The sequence below is a fragment of the Zalophus californianus genome, chromosome 5 (assembly GCF_009762305.2).
Source record: "Zalophus californianus isolate mZalCal1 chromosome 5, mZalCal1.pri.v2, whole genome shotgun sequence".
Classification (NCBI taxonomy): domain Eukaryota; kingdom Metazoa; phylum Chordata; class Mammalia; order Carnivora; family Otariidae; genus Zalophus; species Zalophus californianus.
In genome coordinates this window covers 72,847,955-72,867,095 of record NC_045599.1, presented here as the reverse complement: position 1 = coordinate 72,867,095, position 19,141 = coordinate 72,847,955, and the positions used below count along the sequence as shown (strand labels likewise).

At 35.3% G+C, this 19,141-nt stretch overlaps 1 protein-coding gene across 6 annotated transcripts in view; it reads left to right on the top strand.

The window, feature by feature from the left end:
• KIAA0825 (KIAA0825 ortholog) overlaps positions 1–19,141 on the top strand; it is a 414,781-nt gene that overhangs the window by 32,516 nt on the left and 363,124 nt on the right. Inside the window, exon 4 of one of the 6 annotated variants that reach the window (XM_035727663.1) lies at positions 16,221–16,312. The exons of the other annotated variants lie outside the window; for them this stretch is intronic. The gene's annotated coding sequence lies outside the window, so the exon portion shown is untranslated. The remainder of the gene's footprint in view (positions 1–16,220; positions 16,313–19,141) is intronic. 6 annotated transcript variants of the gene reach the window in all.

The following is a 19,141-nucleotide window of genomic DNA, read 5'->3' as shown; positions in this document are numbered from 1 at the left end:
TGGTTTTAATTTAGAAAAATAAACATATTAGAATCTGTCCCATAGTTGTCTTTTTCATTACCTCTGTGAGAGATATAAAAGAATAGAAGAGAAGCAAATTACCTATTGATCTTTTCTTGCTGACTCAAAGATACTGACCAACCTAAAATACCACAAAAGTCTCATCTCCTTGATTGAACCACCAGGTTTTACCTTTCCTGGTTTTTATCAGTGACTGAGCAAACATTAATCTTTCTTTTCTAGTGTATTCCACTCCATTCCCTCTATCTCTATTTTTCAAGCAGTGTTGAATTTTAGAAATTTTTAATAGTTCTCATTTGGGTTGATGCTATGAAATTTTATCTTCACTTCTAGTCCTAACTTTACTTTTCCTACCCACTGGACCCTGCCATATCACATCATTATTAAATCATCACAGTTCCAACAAGTAATATTCTTTTGAAGCCCATCTTCAACAATGAGAGGGAATTATGCTGCATTGTGTAGTGGTTTGAAAATGTGTACGTTTGTGAAGGTTTGGGCTAAATCCTTTAAACCCATTTAAACTATACTGGTGCCCTTGTCTGAACAACTTTTTTTTCCCCCAGAATAACAAATGCCCCCCCTTTTTTTAAGATTTTATTTTTAAGTAATCTCTGTACCCTACATGGGGCTCAAACTCACAATCCCAAGATCAAGAGTTGTATGCTCCACCAATTGAGCCAGCCAGCCACCCTGAACAAATTTTTAAAAACATTATTATTCGTACTAATATTAGTTCTGATTTTGATTTGATAAAAGTGAAAAGTTTTAAACAAAAATGACTGTTTCTAAATTCAGAGGAAGCTGTTCAAATAAATGAATTAGAACTCACTGTACACCTGTGATACAAAAATTTTTCTGGCAGAGAAACAAAATATTCTTTTTAAATATTACAAGCCAAGCCAGCTTCATGCAAATTCATTTAGAGCAGTTTCAGATTTATGTATTTAATAAAGCTGGGTAGTGGATCTAACTTATATATTTAATGTCCATCGATGTACAGTGATGTTCTAGTGACTGCCTGGGAAAGAATGATGAAATTTTATTTAGTGTTTCTGCTATATCAGTCAGTTCTATAAATGACTTTCTAATGGCTTACAATATATGCTTTTAATAGTTTTCTGTAATATTAAGTGTTAATATTTATTGAGTGCTTTCCATATGCCAGCAGCTATTCTGCATATTATCTATGGATTATCTCATGTAATCCTCATAACAACACTTTAATGATCTCACTATTTTACAGATGTGGTAGAGGCTCAAAAGAAGGTTACAGAACTAGTTAGTAATGGAGCTGGAAGTCACACACCAGCAATGTGACTCCAAAGCTTGCATACTAGACCCTCACTACTCAAAATGTGGTCCCTGGACCACAGGGACCCATTACCTGGGAACTTGTTAGAATTGCAAAATCTCAGGCTCCACCCCAGACCTACTGAAAATCTACATTTTTAACAAGATTCCTAGATTATTAGTTCATTACATTTGAGAGCATAGTTCTAAACCACTATGCTCTCCTGCCCTTATATACAGAATAAATTTTTTTAAAACTGATTTCTATTTTTTTCTACAGTGTAATACTGAATTCTCATCTTTATGCTATTTTGGGTATTCCTATCATATATAAAGAGTATTATAATGAGATCTGATAAGTAAATATGAGCAGGGATCCCATATAGACCCAAGTTATCTGAAAATCAATTGTGTAAAGAGTAGGAGGAGGGGGCGCCTGGGTGGCTCAGTTGGTTAAGCATCCAACTCTTGATTTTGGCTCAGGTCATGATCCCACAGTTGTGAGATCGAGCCCCATGTCAGGCTCCAGCTCCAGCAGGGCATGGAGCCTACTTAAGATTCTCTTTTTCTCTCTCTCTCTCGAGAAAGGAAGGGAAGGAAGGAAGAAAAGAACAGAACAGAACAGTGTAGGAAACATTCCAGAGTGTAAACAGTAGGAAGTCTTTCTCTCCACAAAGCAGCTAACTTCTTCAAGGCCTGAGACTTTCTTACAATCACTATGTAGCACACTGAGTACAAACTGTAGAGACTGGCGGCCTATTTCAGCTTCTATTTCTAGTTTTGTGGGACCTCAGGAAAGTTAAACAGCTCTCTGTACCTCAGCTTCGCCACTGGGGAAATTAGGTCTACATGGTACTTCACAGGGTTACTGTCAAGATGAAATGAGTAAGCCATGCAGAGGATCTAGAATAGAGCCTGATATGAGGCAAGTGAATAAATGTTAGCTTCTATATTTTATTGTTGTTAGCTATCATTTCCATCTTAGAATAGAATAGATTCATATCTCATACTTCTTGGTTATCAGTTGGTAATAAATTGACAAAAAGTTTTGTTAGCAGAACTCACCACATAAAGGGATATCTTTGCTATTGAGTCCAAACCATAAACTTCTGTATTTGTATTTTTCTGAAAAATGTCTCACTGAGGCACTTTCCTGCCTGTGAGTTCTGCTAAATGCCACTTGATTGTGGTACTTAGCCAGTTAATTCCAGCGAAATCAATTCAAAATCAAAATGAAATGTGTTAATATATCGAATTTTTAAATATATGTGCTTTTAAATTGAAGAAAGATAATGAGGATTATAAGCCCATTTGGCTATCCACTTGCATAAGTAATATAGAAAAATTAAGTGGATAAAGAATGTTTGTTTAAAGACTGAATGCTCCAGTAGCTTATTTGTTTCCTTCTGGGTGGACGTAATTCTGAAATTAATCATTACAGTCTTTAGGGGAAGTACTCACTTAACAACTTTTCAAGAATATATCTAATGTGTGAAGTGAGATTGCATGTTCCTGGAAAGTAAGTACCATTTTGAAAGCTGATTTGTGAAAGTCATTGAGATAAAAATAGTTGGTGAAAAGAATGCCCTGGAAAACTTTTAAACTGCCAATTCCAAGACCCACACCTAGAGAGTTCTCTTCACTAGGCCTGGGATGAGGCCCGGGTATTTGAATTTTTAACAGTGGGTGGGGTAATTCTGCTTCAATTAGTCTTGGACTAGACATGAATTTGATGCTATTTGTTTTCCATTTTCTTCATCTTCTTTGGTCTTTCTCCCTACCCTCTGTTAGTGATCCCATTCCAGTCCTTAATTTTTTTTTTTTACCCTTTCTCAAAAAACATCTCTTCCAGATTTATTAGTCATGTCTTTGCAGATGGTTCTACATAATGATCATAGGGTTCTCTTTTTTTTTTTTTTTTTTTTTTTTTTTTTTTTTTTTTTTAAAGATTTTATTTATTTATTTGAGAGAGAGAGAATGAGAAACACAGAGCACGAGAAGGAAGAGGGTCAGAGGGAGAAGCAGACTCCCCACCGAGCGGGGAGCCCGATGCGGGACTCGATCCAGGGACTCCAGGATCATGACCTGAGCCGAAGGCAGCCGCCCAACCAACTGAGCCACCCAGGCGCCCCATAGGGTTCTCTTTTTAATCTAAAAGTCTCTAAGCCAAAATGCAGGTGCTTAAATCAATTTAGAGGCTGTGGGTGCATTAAAAAATAAAGAAGAGAAGGAATAGAATAGGAAACATCAAAGCAAACATTAAGGGTAAGCAGTGTTTCATGAAACTTTTAACATAGGTGTGTGCACACATATGCATGAGATTAGAATGCACTTTTTAACCTGTGGATCATAGTCCAAAAATTTTGAAAGATACTCTCTGAATCCCAGTCTTTGGAATTTCAGTGTGACATTACAAGCAATATGTTTCTTCATGCATTCCCCTCATATATTGCCTCCATCTCTATTCTGGACATTTCCATTTGTATAATACACTCAGAATCATCTGTGTGAAATTGCATTTGTCATGCCTTCTTATCACCATTTACCTCCTATATTTAAAAAAACAATCTATTCATAACTGTCATCCAGATTAAAGTTTCAGAATTTCCTGGTAATAATTAGCTCTTTCTATATAAACTATCATGTAGCCTCATCTCACTACCTTAGGCCCTAACCAGCAAAAAACTTTATGGGGACCATACTAGTAACCCACTCCTCAGCTAGCTTCTTAAAGGCCAGCATGGATATGCACTGGATGATATCTAGGCACGTGTGTGTGTGTATGTGCGTGTGTGTGTAGCAAAGCAAGGTTTATTGAGCGATAGCAAAATGGTAGTACAAAGCTCCTGAGGAGGGAGGGGACCCAAGAGGTTTGCCCTACTGGACGATATCTCTAACAGCCTTCGGCTGGAGTGTTGGAGCCTCTGACAAGAAGCATGCCCTGTGTGATGCCCATCTTTTTTTCTTAGCCACTGTCATAATTGGTCTTTTCCTCCACTGAGTTTTATTGCCCAGGAAGACCCACACCTCGGCTTTTACTCTTTGCTAGCCTCTAATGACACATCCACAAGTTGCCTTTCTCTTAGAGTGACTATAATTTTCATGTTGTCCTGTTTGGTTTCTCTGATGAGTTGGGTTTAAAATCCAAGCTTGTTTATGCCTGGGACATGTAATACCTGTCTGGTTTTCTCTCAACTATAATTGCCTGCTTCATTCAATAATCTCAAGCTATGTATACTCTGGAAAGTCATTTCAAAAGCCACTTTTCCTTTTCTTGTGGCTCATCCTCTTGCTATTCATCATCACCTTCATGTGGTTTAATTCACTGTCCTGACTGATTGTCCTACTGCTGTTATCTCAAACCTTCTTCACACTCTGTTTGAAAACCATTTATACAATATTAGTTAGGTATTGCCTTAGTAAAACAAACACAAACACAAAAAACTCTGACTCACTGTTTTATATAGGATAAGATCCAAATATTTTCTTTCTAGAGGAAAAAAGGCCTCAGCACACCTGTCTGGCCATCGCATACCTCCTCAGTTTTTTTGTTTGTTTGTTTGAAGTAAGCTCTAGGCCCAACATTATGCTCAAACTCACAGCCTTGAGATCAATAGTTGCATGAATAGTTGCATGCTGTACCGACTGAGCCAACCAAGTGCCCCATACGTCTTTAGTTTTATCCTCCACTATTTTCATCCATGAGTTTTCTGCTCTGGCTCCCCCAAACAGTTGCATTTATGTTCCAGGGATTTTCTCCTCATTTTAATTACCAGGGCCCGCTCTTGGTGGTGGTTCAGGAACCTGAAGCAGGTAGCTGTGACTGGGGTTTAAGAGTGGGATCCCAGTACATACAAAGAAATCTCAAGATGGGGACCTAATTATATACTGGTAATAAGCAAGTTAGTAAGAGCCTAGGTTGTGGAAGAGGATAGAAATAAGCAGGAGCCAAAACCATTATTCACTTCTCAAGTTACTGTCTGAGGCTTCCTGTGTCCTCTCTTCACTAGTTGTTGGATCATTTCCAGAATAGGAGAGGGCTTGAACCTATGTATAGTGAGAGATTAAATGTCTTCAACTGTGGGACCTGTGAGGCTATGGATTTTGGAAGATCACTGGGCTCCCACCTTTTGGAATACCTTCACTTCCTTTTTCTGGATGGCTTGACTTCTCTATCTCCATCTGCCTCGAAGGAACTTCCCAGTGCAGGATTCTAGGTCATGCGTTACTTGTACCACTCAGTTGACACTAAATTAGTTGATGCCTTATAATATTTTTTGTATTTTTTAAATTTGTTTTTGCTTTTTGTGTAAAAATTAAGACACGCTCATTATAATAAGTTCAAATAAATAAAGGAGGTTATTAAGAATGAACATTTCCTTTTTCCCTGTCCCATTTTAGTTCCACTGCCCACAGATTAGCACTAATAGTTTGTTGTTTTTCCTTCCTGATAATTTGGGATGGTTTGTTTGTTTCAAAAGTATTTTACTGTATTATGGTATATAGATCTACAACTTATTTTTTTTTTTATGAAATAAGACACTCTCTGGAAATCTTTTCGTCATGCCATACAGAACTAGATTATCATTTTTATGCATACAGAAGATCCATTTTATCTGTTATATTTTTATTTAAAATATCACATATTCTGATAAATAACCAGTTTGCCCAAGATAGTCTCATTTTCTGCCTTTTGTCATATTTCATCTGGCTTAGCGTTTGTCTCAGATTTTTCATTTTTTTCATTTTTATTTTTTTAAATATTTGAGTGAAAGAGAGAGAGAGAGAGAGGAGTGTGAGCTAGCATCAGTGCGGGGGGGTGGGGGGGAGAAAGAGGGAAAAGCAGACTCCCCTCTAAGGAGGGAGCTGGATGCAGGGCTCAATCCCAGGATCCTGGGATCATGACCTGAGTCAAAGGCAGATGCTTAACCAACTGAGCCACCCAGGCGCTCCTCAGATTTTTATTTTTGAATGAAATATTGCTTAATAGTTGCATGTCATTAAACCAAGCTTAGGTTTAGGTTTTGTACTTCTGAGTTCTGACATCATGTCATATGTGAGATGCCAGTGTAGTAAACAGAATTCTCACTTTAACATATGGTTAAATTGGCAATAGCCCATTTCCTTTTTCCAGATCCTTTCCAGAGTAATAATAGCTAACACATCTTCTTCAAGGGCAGCATGAGGGTATTTGTTTATAAAGTGAATGCGCTCTAGCATGAGCACTTAGGTACAGCTAACTTTTTCAGGTCTTGGGTGATGGTGGTGGCAGAACTATTTGATGCTGCTACCTCTGCTCACCACTTAATGTGTCAGCCACTTGTGCTGTGCCCATGCCCTTGCCCTTGGCCTGCACAACATTTCCCAGCCTATGTTCAGTCTTGCCATAGAATGAATGCAGTCTAAACTCTATTACTACAAAGTCTTTATCATGTATTACACATCTACAACTACTTGTTTATTGTTGGGTAACACACACACAGAGCACTGAATATCTTTTGACTTGCTGAAATGAATTAATGTGTAACTCACAAAATGGGGGCTATAATGACATCACTGATCACATAAAAATAAGACATCTATCTGTTGAAGAATCATCAACATCTTTTGCACAGTCATATTTTAAGATTGTGCCTGAAAAAGCTCATGTAATACTTAGATGCAGAAGGTACATTTGTGTACCACTCTGTGAAACTTTACTTTTTACTTAGATCAGGTAGCTGTTCTAAATTTCTCTCATTTGCAGTTATGAGTTTTCTTGTTCATGTATGAAAGGTGAATCAGTAGCTCTTAATGTATTGGCTCCATTAATAGAACTTTATCAACAGTTTAATAATGCCAGTTTTATATCAGTATCCTTGGATACTTCAAATAAAAAATGAATTAATTCCAGTAATGGTTCAAGTTTCATGTCTAATTCACAGAATCAAAGTAAAGCATTCAGAAGTTCATTCTGTAAAAGATGAAACACTTAGCATTATTGTGAATACTATTATAAATTGAATTCCAAACTGCAACATGATAAAGTTTTTTAGTCTTGGTGACATTAAAAACATGTTATGATGGAGCATAACATCATAAAAATTTTTAAATAGAATCTATGAAGAAAATTATACTTGAAATATGTTGTGATGACATGGTAATTCGTAATTACACCCCAGAAATCTTCAAAATCTACCAATCTAAATAGGAGATGTTCTTGTCAAAAAGTACAAATATTTATACGTACATAAAACCAGCCTTAACTTTTTATGATTAGACTGCTTTTGAGGAAAACAAAGAACTTAAGCATGGCAGTATATACTTTCTCTTTTTGGATTTTAGAAATGTTTGAAACATTGAAGAATTACTGTATTTTATAAATTGGCTTTAAGTGCCTATTATGGTATTAAATACTTTTTTTTAAAGATTTTATTTATTTATTTGAGAGAAAGAGCGTGAGACAGTGAGCACAGGCAGAGGAAAAGGGCAGAGGGAGAGGGAGAAGCAGACTCCCCACTGAGCAGAAAGCCCAACATGGGGCTCGATCCCAGGACCCTGGGATCATGAGCTGAGCCAAAGGCAGACACTTAACCAACTGAGCCATCCATGTGCCTAGTATTAAATACTCTTGTAAAATTATCCTCTAATTTTTTTGTTGTACTTTCTTCAAAATCAGTTAGAAATCTTTAATGAAAGTGTTCAACAAATGGTGGGGGGAAAATCATTTTAGAAGCATTTAGGGAACTGAATTATTGAAAACAAAGCTCACATATAGGAAGACCTTGAAATGTATCCCCATGAAATTTAAGGGGAAACAACAAATTAAATGATGAGAACTCAAATGGTGTACAAGATTTAGTTGTAGAATTCCATAATTGTGTTTTGAAAGATGTAGACTTAGGAGAAAAATCTTTTCATGGAACTTATATTTTTAAAAATTGTATAAATTGATATTCTAGTTCAGAGTAAAGTTGAACTGGGAAGTCCTATAATTCTGCAGCATCTAAATTTAGCAAAACATTAAAAAATAATCATAAATATTTGATGAGGTTTTTTTTAATTTCAGAAATTTAATTTATAGGTATTTGAGGTTTTTTTTTTAATTATTGGTCCAGAAAAGGCACTCTGCACGGAGACAATAAACCAAAAACTACTACTTTTAAGAATGTATTTTATTATTAAAAATTAAAATTGAGGATATTCTTCATTTAGCAAAATTTGCTGTGAACTTAATAAATTCACCAGATAACTTAACCACCTGAGGAAGATGATATAGGTGTTAGCAATTTAAAATTTCCTCACCGTTAGGGTGCCTGGGTGGCTCGGTTAAGTGGCCAACTCTTGGTTTTGGCTAGGTCATGATCTCAGGGTCCTGAGATTGAGCCCGTGTGGGGTTCTGCACTCTGTGGGGAGACTGCTTGAGGATTCTTTCTCCCTCTGTCCCTCCCCCCCACTTGCTCGCTCATGCTCTCTCTCTCAAATAAATAAATCTTTTTTTAAAAAAGGTCAATGTTACCATAAAAAAATTAAGATTTAGTAACCTTAAAATGCAATTTGGAAAAATATAAAAATAATATGATCATAAAAAAATGCTTTCCTCAGAAAAATATCTGTGACAGATACAACTAAGAAATTCTTTGAAATATAATGAAAATGAGGGGTGCCTGGGTGGCTCAGTCAGTTAAGCATCCCATTCTTGGTTTCCACTGAGGTTATGATCTCAGGTTAATGGGACCAAGCCCCCAGTTGGGCTCCTTGCTCAGTCGGGAGTCTCCTTGAGATTGTCTCTCTCTCTACCCGCTCTGCCACTCCTCCCAACATGTGCTCTTTCTCTCTAAAATAAATAAATCTTTAAAAAAGTATATGAAAATGAATCGTGTGTATTTTTAATATTGAAATAATACAGGCTTTTTACTTTAATGAGCACAGATATAAGAATTTTTTGAAAGAGGGCGCCTGGGTGGCTCAGATGGTTAAGCGTCTGCCTTCGGCTCAGGTCATGATCCCAGCGTCCTGGGATCGAGTCCCACATCGGGCTCCCTGCTCCTTGGGAGCCTGCTTCTCCCTCTGCCTCTCTCTCTCTCTCTCTCTCTCTCTCTCTCTCTCTGTCTCTCATGAATAAGTAAATAAAATCTTTAAAAAAATTTTTTTTGAAAGAATGTTATTTTTGAAAATTGTTTTTGAATATTATGTAGGTCCACATATAAAATAAAACCGTTTAATTGGTTAATAAAATTTGAAAAATGGTATAATTTTAGTTACTTTCACTACCTTTTTTATTCTAAAAAACATCCTGGTTTGGGTGATTCCCTCCTTGCCAAATTTCCCTCCACAAATTAACTCCTTCTTCTGATTTTTCTTTCTCTTAAGAATATGACTTTTCTCCCAGTCCTGTGGTTTAAAATCTTGCTATAAACACTGATTCCTGTCTCTGTTTTAAAAAGATCATTCTGGTGGTAGGATAGAAAATGAAGTAGAAGGAGATGATGGACTTTGAATCTACACAGGAGCAGTAGGAAATGGATGGATATGAGAGATAACAGAAAAAACTGATCATTTGGCTATGAGATTAGTGAGAGAATGTTGAAATGTGGAAGATGACTCCCACTCAGTGAAATGGATATCTGAGTTGATAGTGGTGCTGTTAACTGTCATAGGGACCTCAAGAAAGGAAGGAAGTTTCAGAGGGGAGATGATAAGATTGTCTGGGGACATGTTGAGTTTGAAGTGCCTGTGGAACATCCATGAGAGTTATCCAGTATGGAGTTGGATAGTTAGAACAGGTGCTCCAACACACATGTAGCAGAAGACATGGATGTAGATTAATCTGTCCAGTCCAAAGACCAAGAGGAAGAAAAGGGTAGGACCTGGTAAGGGAAACAGCTGTGGTGTCCAGGATAGAGTTGGGGGAGAAACAGTGCTGTAATAGTCAATGGATTGGCCTTTGGAGAAGGGAGAGCCCAGAATTAGTGTTAAGTGTAACACTTGGAGGGAAGACTTGCCATTTGGCCTTTGTGAGGTTCTAATAGCTATAGAAGGAATTTAGGCCTTGCTGAGACAGTAAATGTTCCCAGAAATAGTTTACCATTTGAAACTTTTAGACTTAAATTTAATAGACTTTGAGATATAATAGTCTTTAATATAGTTGTACACTGTAGCTTTTATTCTAATACTTTTCTACAAACTTAGTGTCATTATTTCTTTTTACTATGATTTTTTTTGAAGTTTTACTTTGTACAAGGGCACATTGATTAGTTTAGAGTGGACTTTTTAATATCTTATCAAGAACATCAGTTTTATTAAATAATTCGATGCATAGACCTGTTCTAGAAATTTGACTATTCATTGAGTCAGCCCAAAACAATTTAAAAATCTCTTTTTATTCTAAAAAAAAAATAAATAAATAAATAAAAATCTCTTTTTATTCTTAGAACCTGTTTCTCAATGGTATGCATGGATAAAATGTTAACTTTCTTACATTTTATTTTTACTTACTACCTTTTTCTTTTTAAAATTATATCAAGAACGTATTCTGGGGGTGCCTGTCTGGCTCAGTCAGTGGAGCGCATGATCCTTGATCTCAGGGTCGTGAGTTCAGACCTCATATTGGGTTAATAAATGGAGCCTACTATTAAAAAAAAATGTATTCTGTATGTTTAGACTTTATTTAGTGATTAAACCATCTAATTTAAGTAGTTTTCCTCCTGTAATGTATGCCTTCACATTATGTCTTACACGTTCATTTTGATACTTCAGCTTTGGTATATGATTTATCTTTTAGTAGAAAAATGCTGGGTTCTTTCCTCACAGTTACAGTCATTGGTCTGATAATCCTGTGAGTCAATCTACACAAAACAAGAAGCTCATATCAAACTCCTGGCAGGTTTAGTTAAAATTAAAATGCATGCTCAACTGTAGAGATTGTCAAGTGTGGAAATAATATTTGTCCAGCTGGACAGCTTTCTTTTGTAGTTGCTAAATGAAAGTTGAGATTCTGTCTGCTCTTTGAAAGCTTCTGTGTCATGAAGGTAATTTGGACTGTTTGTGGTTTGACAGGAATTATTAAAATCAGATGAAGTGAAGGGAAGCAAGTATGAGAAAGCAAAATTGACACTGACACTCTCTATTATTTGCAGCTTGGATCATGATGACTATGTTGATATGATAGGTTCACTGTTGAGATATGTTAAGCAGCAAATAAAGTAAAAAGCAAGTATAGTGATGGATTTTCAGATTTAACATGAAGAAATCCTATATTGATTTTCACTGATTGCTTTTTACATAGATTTTCAGGTCATTTGATAAGAATTTGCTTTAACCAACAACAAATTTTCCTTCTATTAAACTATAGAATTAAAAAATATACTGCAAAGGCAATAAAACAGAAGATTAAATATTAGAGAAATAGATCACATGATTAATAGAATTTTAAAATTAGAAGAGTCCCTAAAGATAATTTTTATCTAATTTCCTTTTTTTGTAAATGGAAACTGGAAAGAGTTTTAAGGTATCACGTTTAAATTTTATTCAATAGCTTAAATGTTAAACCTTGATTTTTCACTAGTATATTTTCTTACCTCTTAACAATTTAAAAAAAAATGGCTTAAGTTCTTAAGAACCATTTAAAATGGTTTAAGCCATGATTGTAGATAACTTTTTTGTTTAAAGATCTTAAATTATGTTATACTTATATGTGGCCTATAAATAATACTGTGGACACCGATGAAGTAAATACCTTCCATAAATATGATTTTCTACTGAAAACATCCTTAATAGAGGGAATTACAGCTAGGACGCTATTTCAAGTTGTTAATCAAGGACAGTTATGGTAAAAAATATAGTTAAATATGAAGAACTATATATATAAAGCAAAGATAAAAAGCCTGGAGTTGTCCTACTCATTGTGGAAAACCTTCAGTGGTATTTAAGTAGGGTAGCAAATGATCTGATTTGGTTTATAAAACAAGAAGTTTAATGCTAATATGCAAGTCTGATACAAACTCGGTGTCCTACAGTTCAGTTTAATTCAATTCTGATACTACCTATAGTTAGCACAGACCCCACAGGTTAATGGCTCAGTCCCACAAGACTGCATCCACGTTAGATGAGAGCCTCAAAAGGCATCTCCAGGGGATGTCTACTTGTGCCCAGCTGACTACAGATTTGAGGGTTCCCACAACCCCCTAGTCAGGTTCAATAAGTCATTAGAATGACTCACAGGAAAGTGCTGTAGTTCTGATTACAGTATTTTTAGAAAGCATACAACTCAGGAATGGCCAAATGGAAGAGATTCATAGGACAAAGTAAGGTGGGAGGTAGAGGAAGACAAGGAGGAATAACCAAAATGGATTTCTTATTAAACCACAAGGTGTGAGTCTTGGAGGCCAGATGGGAGGTTTTTCCTTTTTTTCAGAAAGATATAATGTCAGATTTAAGACACTGGAAGCACACAGAGGAAGAAGTCAAATTTGAGAGCATTTGGTTACCATTTAATATATTAGGGAAGAGAAAGGGTCAAAGAATTTGGTGATCATTTAAGACAAAGGTCAGCAAACTTTTTCTCTTAAGGGCCGGATAGTAAATATTTTAGAATTTATGGACTACACATGTCCACTGTGGCTTATTCTTTTTGTTTCTTTTTAATTTTACAACTCTTTAGAAATGTAAAGACCATTCATAGTTTGCTGGCCATAGAAAACACAGACTGCTACAGTTGACTGACACCTGATTTAAGTTATTAGAGCAAGGAAAGGAGAGAGATTAGGGAGGTGGTGACCCTGTAATATAGGAAGAGAAGCCAGTTTAAGGAAAAGATTAAATTTTGGACATGTTGAGTTCAAGGGACCTTTGAAACAGCAATGTGGAATTGCCTAGTAAATGTTTGGAATTATGTGTTGAGGTTTTGGAGGAGAACTAGGTTAGAGATACAGACTAAATTTTCATCATAGAGATAATAGATGGATGAGGTTAATCACTGAAAAGCATGTAGAGTAAGAAGAATTCCAGCCTGAAATGAACTGGAAGAGAAAGGGAGGAAAACTTTCTATATTTCCTTCCCCAAGTCGAGCAAGGGGAGTAGGGATCTATGGGAAGACTACAACCTGAGAACTAATAGGAATAGATTTTTTTTGAGATTTGAAGAGGACGAAATCCAAATGAATAAAAGTAAAACAGAATTTCTAAAAATTAAAATACTTTAGAAAAAAACAAAATCTAATCTGGTTAAGTTATATAAAAAGCAGCAGTAGCTTTGAATGAAGAATGTTTAGGGAAAGTAGTTAAAATGAGAAGCAGATTCTAGAGAGAACTCTGAATATCACACAAAACTAGTCTGGTTAATTTAAGCAAAGAAAAAACAGTGGCTCTTGTTCACTGGAACAGGGAGAAGATTTATTGTGTGTCTCTGACAAAATCAAACCAAAACAAACCCAAAAACAACTATATGAACTTTTAGTCTCATTAGGAAGGAAGTGGGCAATTATAGGGCCTCAGGAAAAAAATCCATGCACCTTCTCTTGAATTTAACTGGATTTAACTTGGTTGGTATACCACTAAGTGGTTCCCCATCCCAGCCTTCATTCCAAGTTTCAGAATTTCTTTGCATCTGATGGTTCAGTTTGGGTCAGATGTCTAATCTTGGATATTTAGTTCTGACAGGAAAGCTGGGTCTTCTAGCATAGAAATTGACATTGTCAAGGATTTAGGAATTTAATTCCCTACATTGTCTATCAGATTAAAAAAGAGAAATTAGAGCTGGACAGCTACCTAAATTGGGAACTCCTACCAGGAGGCTGTGAATAAATGTGTAACGGACAAGAAAGGTACTAGGAAACTGTACTGCTTAGGAAGATTGGCAAGAGAGGAGACGCCAAGGAAGGAGTAGCTGTATGTACCAAAGAGTGCAAAGATTAAGTATGATAGGAACTGAAAAATATTTTGTTACTTTCAGTGCAAAAATAGAGGCAGAAACTAGATTGCTCTGAATTGAGAAGTGAATGAGAGAGAAGATAAAAGATGAGGAAATATGTACTACTGTTTGCAGATGTTGGGCTATGAATACAAGGAGGTTCTAGGGAGGGTTTTGTTGGTTTCTAAAAAGCAAGAAATGAACATGTTTATACTCAGATGAAAGGGATATTAATGATACAGAACTAGTTAGTGATAATATACTATTAATACTATTAACTTAATATTATTAACAGCATTTTAGGAGAAATTCTTAAATCCTTGGAACATACTTTAAGACCCACATTCTTTAGAAGCACCAATTTAGATACAGAGTGCATACTAAGTTTAAATCATTCTTACCTAGTTATTAAAAGAAAATTCCTTAAAAATGTAATCAACACATCTTACAAGCTGTTTTGTTATTATTCCTAGTTGATAGGCAATACAGTTGCCTTTTTAAAGTACTCCATAACTTAAACTTTCTACTGTACTACTTTCCAAATTAATAAGGTATTTACTGTGCCTGGAAATTCATTAGTTAATCCTTAACCCCATGATTTGTGACTATCTTTAGGTCTAATCTAAAAATATATAACAATTTTATGACTTTTAAATCATGTGAAATATATAGTGCTAAGTTATAAAAGAATATGGAAATTAAAATTTGTTTTCACATTATCTTTGTTTCACTGTTGTATTAAAGCAAGAGATGGCTAGGATTGCATATTGAAGATTATAGAATTAATAAAATAAAAATATTTTCTAGAAAGAGAAATGCATTGAAGAATAAAGAAAGCAGCGTCAGATTTGGTGGGTAAAACATATGACAATTAATTCTGTTTGCTTGTCAAGCTACAATAGTGTATTCTGACTGCTCCTGTCAATTTCTCCCTCATACATGCACATATTTAAATTACTAATAGAGGAGTTACAAAGGGGATCTTAATAGCCATAACATGTTAATATGCTTACTTATTGGATATATATTAATATTCCCATTAATACAATTAAAATAATCAGAATTTCTGCAATTGTTAATAGAAAGCATAGCAGTCTGTGATAGGAATCCTAATACATACATGAGAGTTGAGAAAATAAAGAATAGAAATCAAGTTCTATATTTCCTAATATAGGACTTTAATGCATAAGGTATTTTAAATGACTATCAACAAATTGAGATCCATTTGGGTTGTTTCTCAGTCTTTGGAGAGGCTAAAGCATTGAAATTTCAACTTCAGTAATTGTTGAAAAGAAATAAATTTCCGGTGACTTTGAAATATCACAGGGGGAAGATCTAGCCTTAAAAACAAATTTATTTTTGAAAATTCGTTTCATAATGAAGGAAATTTATAATGGTTCTAGGGAAAGCTGTCAAATACATACGGCAGTAAATAAGTCAATACATATAAGACGTAAAATACTGATTTTTTTTTTTTTTAAGTACAAGTCTATACAGGGAGGCAGTTTATAGCATTGGGATTAAGGATAGCCACTGAAGCAGTTGGAATCCCAGCTTTGCCACTTCCTATGCAAGTGATCTTGGGCATCTCAAAAACCTCTCTGTGCCTCAGTTTCTACATCTTTAATGTGGAGAATATAATAGTATCTATCCCATAGGATTATGGTAAGAATTAAAAGAGTTCATACATATAAATTACTTAGAACAATCCATGGTCCATAAAAATGCTGTATAAAAGTTAGCTGTAATTATTAAAATTACTATTTAGCCACCATACCTTTAGTCCATTTCTGAATAAATGAATACACTGAACTAAATAAAATTTTCAAGATTTAGGGAAAGTTATGATACTGATTTTTAGTAAAGTTATATTTATGATATTGGTAGGACTTTGTGAATGATCCAGGTGAACTACTTTGTGACTAGGTATGGGTGGAAAAGTAAAAATGAGCCAGGCTGGGAACAAAAAGCTGGTCAGAATTTATTTTCACTCTGCTTTTTTTTTTTTTCAAACCAGTGACTCAAAGCAAACCAGCAATACAACAAATAATGCAAAGAATATAAAAAATACAAAGAATAATGGGTCAGGGATACATGGTGTCTGTGAAGGTATGATTCCCTAATGTCACCCTGTTCCTTGTGGAGGCATAATACCCAAAGTCAGTTGGTTTCATTTATCTTTTGTTGAGTGAAGAGTATGCCAAGTCAGAGGAGCCCAGAAACATGGGCTAGCTGCTTCTTAGAATATTTTAGAAAGCTGGGGGGTTGGGGGCGAAACAGTATGGGCATCTACCTATTACCATAAAAGAATATCTTGCTACCTCACATTTCCTCTTTCCACATGTTATTTCTTACTAAGCTGTCGATTCAATTTTCATGTAACAGTCCTGGGAAAGGGAAAAGGAAATAATTAAAAATGGCTCTGAGTGCATGATACAGGAAGAATGATGGTATTAATGAGTGAAATAGTCCATTGGAAAAGTTAATTTGGGGGGAGAGCGTTTCAGAAATAGGTCCTCCTCCTACCATTCCTTATAGAATACAGCAAATTTATAGCTAGAAGAAACCTCAGAGCCTAATAAACCCATCCATCTCATTTTGTAAATGAGGAATGTGAGCTCTGTCCCTCTTGAGAGATCAAGTGACTTACTCAAAGTCACATTAACAGAACTAGGATCAGAACTCAAATCTATTGATTCTTGATTCAATGGTGTTTAGAGTTAAATGTGTTTCAGTATAGTGGAATATTTTGAAACTTGTTTAGTTAAATGTGAAACATAAATTTTTAATCAGAACATTTCTTTGCCATGCTCATTAAAAGTGTTTATTTTAGGCTAAACAGTAGGACTTCAGGTAAACTAGAGCTGGTGGACACATTAAGTCCACAGTTGTGCATAGGTCTGAAAAGGCATGGGACCTTCCTCTCTGGGCTTTTCCACAGAGAAGTCACATGGTCCTAATGTTTCCCCTTAACTAACTCATTTGCAGTGTAGATTTTTTCCCAATGGTTGGTCTTTCTGTCTTTTTTCACTTTTTGAAAGTGTATAGATGATTATGAGAAAGCATGCATTTGGTTGGTTATAAGAAAAATGGCACTCTGGATTTTTATTATTGAAGAAACAGGAAAAAAAGATAAAATGAGGATGCTAATCATTATATGTATTTAAATAATGAAAAAGAGACCCTAGGTTAGAAAGGTATCTTTTTAAAATATGTTAAAAGACAAGTGAGATTCCAAAATTACTTTTGTGGGCTTTCTTTTGATCACATGAGGTTTGACTTTTTTTTACTGCTTTATTTTAATGTTTCTGGCCATGCTTATAATATGTACATATTTTATTATAGTCACTGTTGTTAAGAATTTATAACTCAACTCTTAAAATTTGCCTGTGGCTGAAATTTGATCTATAGGTATTTGTTTTAGATACAATTCTTCAAACATTACTCATTTTTAAAAGGCAATAATTAATATTAGATTGGCTGTTAATACTTGTTTGAAATATTAAGCACTGTTTTTTTTAATCTTATACCAAAAATGATCAGAAACATTACAGAAGAATGACTATTTAAAATGACTATGGAATGACAATTTCAAAAACAAAGTTGCTCTACTCTAAAAAGTTTCAACTCCCAATTTTGATTGATCATGGATTAGGATAAGAGACTTCATTCATTATGTCAAATGATGATTACCTCCCTGGTGACAACAGTTTAATAATTAGCAGTACAGAAACATAAGCAGAATGTGAAGCTCCGTCTTGACCCACAACTTCACAGCCGCCTCTTTTTCCCCCTAAAATTTTTAAAGGTTTTTCTGCATTTCTGAAATACCACTGAGGTATTTGTCAAGTTATGTTAGTCCCTTAATAATTCACTTTTTTGTTCTTAAGGTCATAGTTATTTTTACTTAGAGAATAACAATGCCCTTTCTATTGACTCCTTTTCTTACTGTCTTATTTTTTTTTACTGTCTCTACCCCTTTAGAGGAAAGACTGTCCAATCTCTCTCTTCTTCTCCTTCTCTCTCTCCCTCCCTGTCCTCATGACACCCAGGCACTGTGTCACAGTGTGGGCCCAGGGAGTGCATGGAAGGAAGGGAGAGGACTAGTGCCTGTCCTCATTCAGTGTGTGCTGCTTTGTCACCACAGTCCTGCAGGGATCACTGCCATTCTCTTCTGTCATTCAAGTTTGAACTTTTACATTCAAACTTGAGCATCACTTACCATAGTCTACTCTGTCCTTTTAATTTATTTCTCATGTTGGTCCTGTGAATCTCTCTTCATTCTGGTTAATTTCCTCGTCCTATTCTATTTTGCCCATGAAGTTTTCTCTTATCCTATCACACAGCATTTTAAACTTGCTGCCCCTTTACCTCTTTACTTTTCTATTGTCCTTCATCACCTTGGAATGGTATCTTAAATACAGAAGTGTCACAGATGGATGCTAATCATGTGAAAGCTCTGAACCATCATCATTCTGGTACCCTGTTGTTATCAAATGGCATTCCCTTAATGTATTCTTTGTACTTACTGATTAACTTCTCTACTGAGGTTAGATACAGAAAAATCACACAACTATATATATTGGATATCCTTCAAAACCATGTCCTGAACCCCATCTGAATGCTTAACATGTTTCAGTCCATTATTGTGTTACCCCAGCACTCATTTCAATGAAAGATATAACACATATTTAATACCACAATAACACAGAACCACAGATTTCTTTTAACAGCACTTGCAAGCACAAAAACCACAAAATAATACAAAAAGTTTGGTGAAATGTTCAGTTAGTCAAGAGATATTCAGGAATTATATGAGTTTTGAGTTAGGTTTTGAGAGGAATGATAAACACGAATTGGCAAGAGAGTGTTAAGATTGGAAAATGTTTCAAATGAAGACATAGAAAATGTAAAATAAAAGATCAAAAGCTCCTTGAG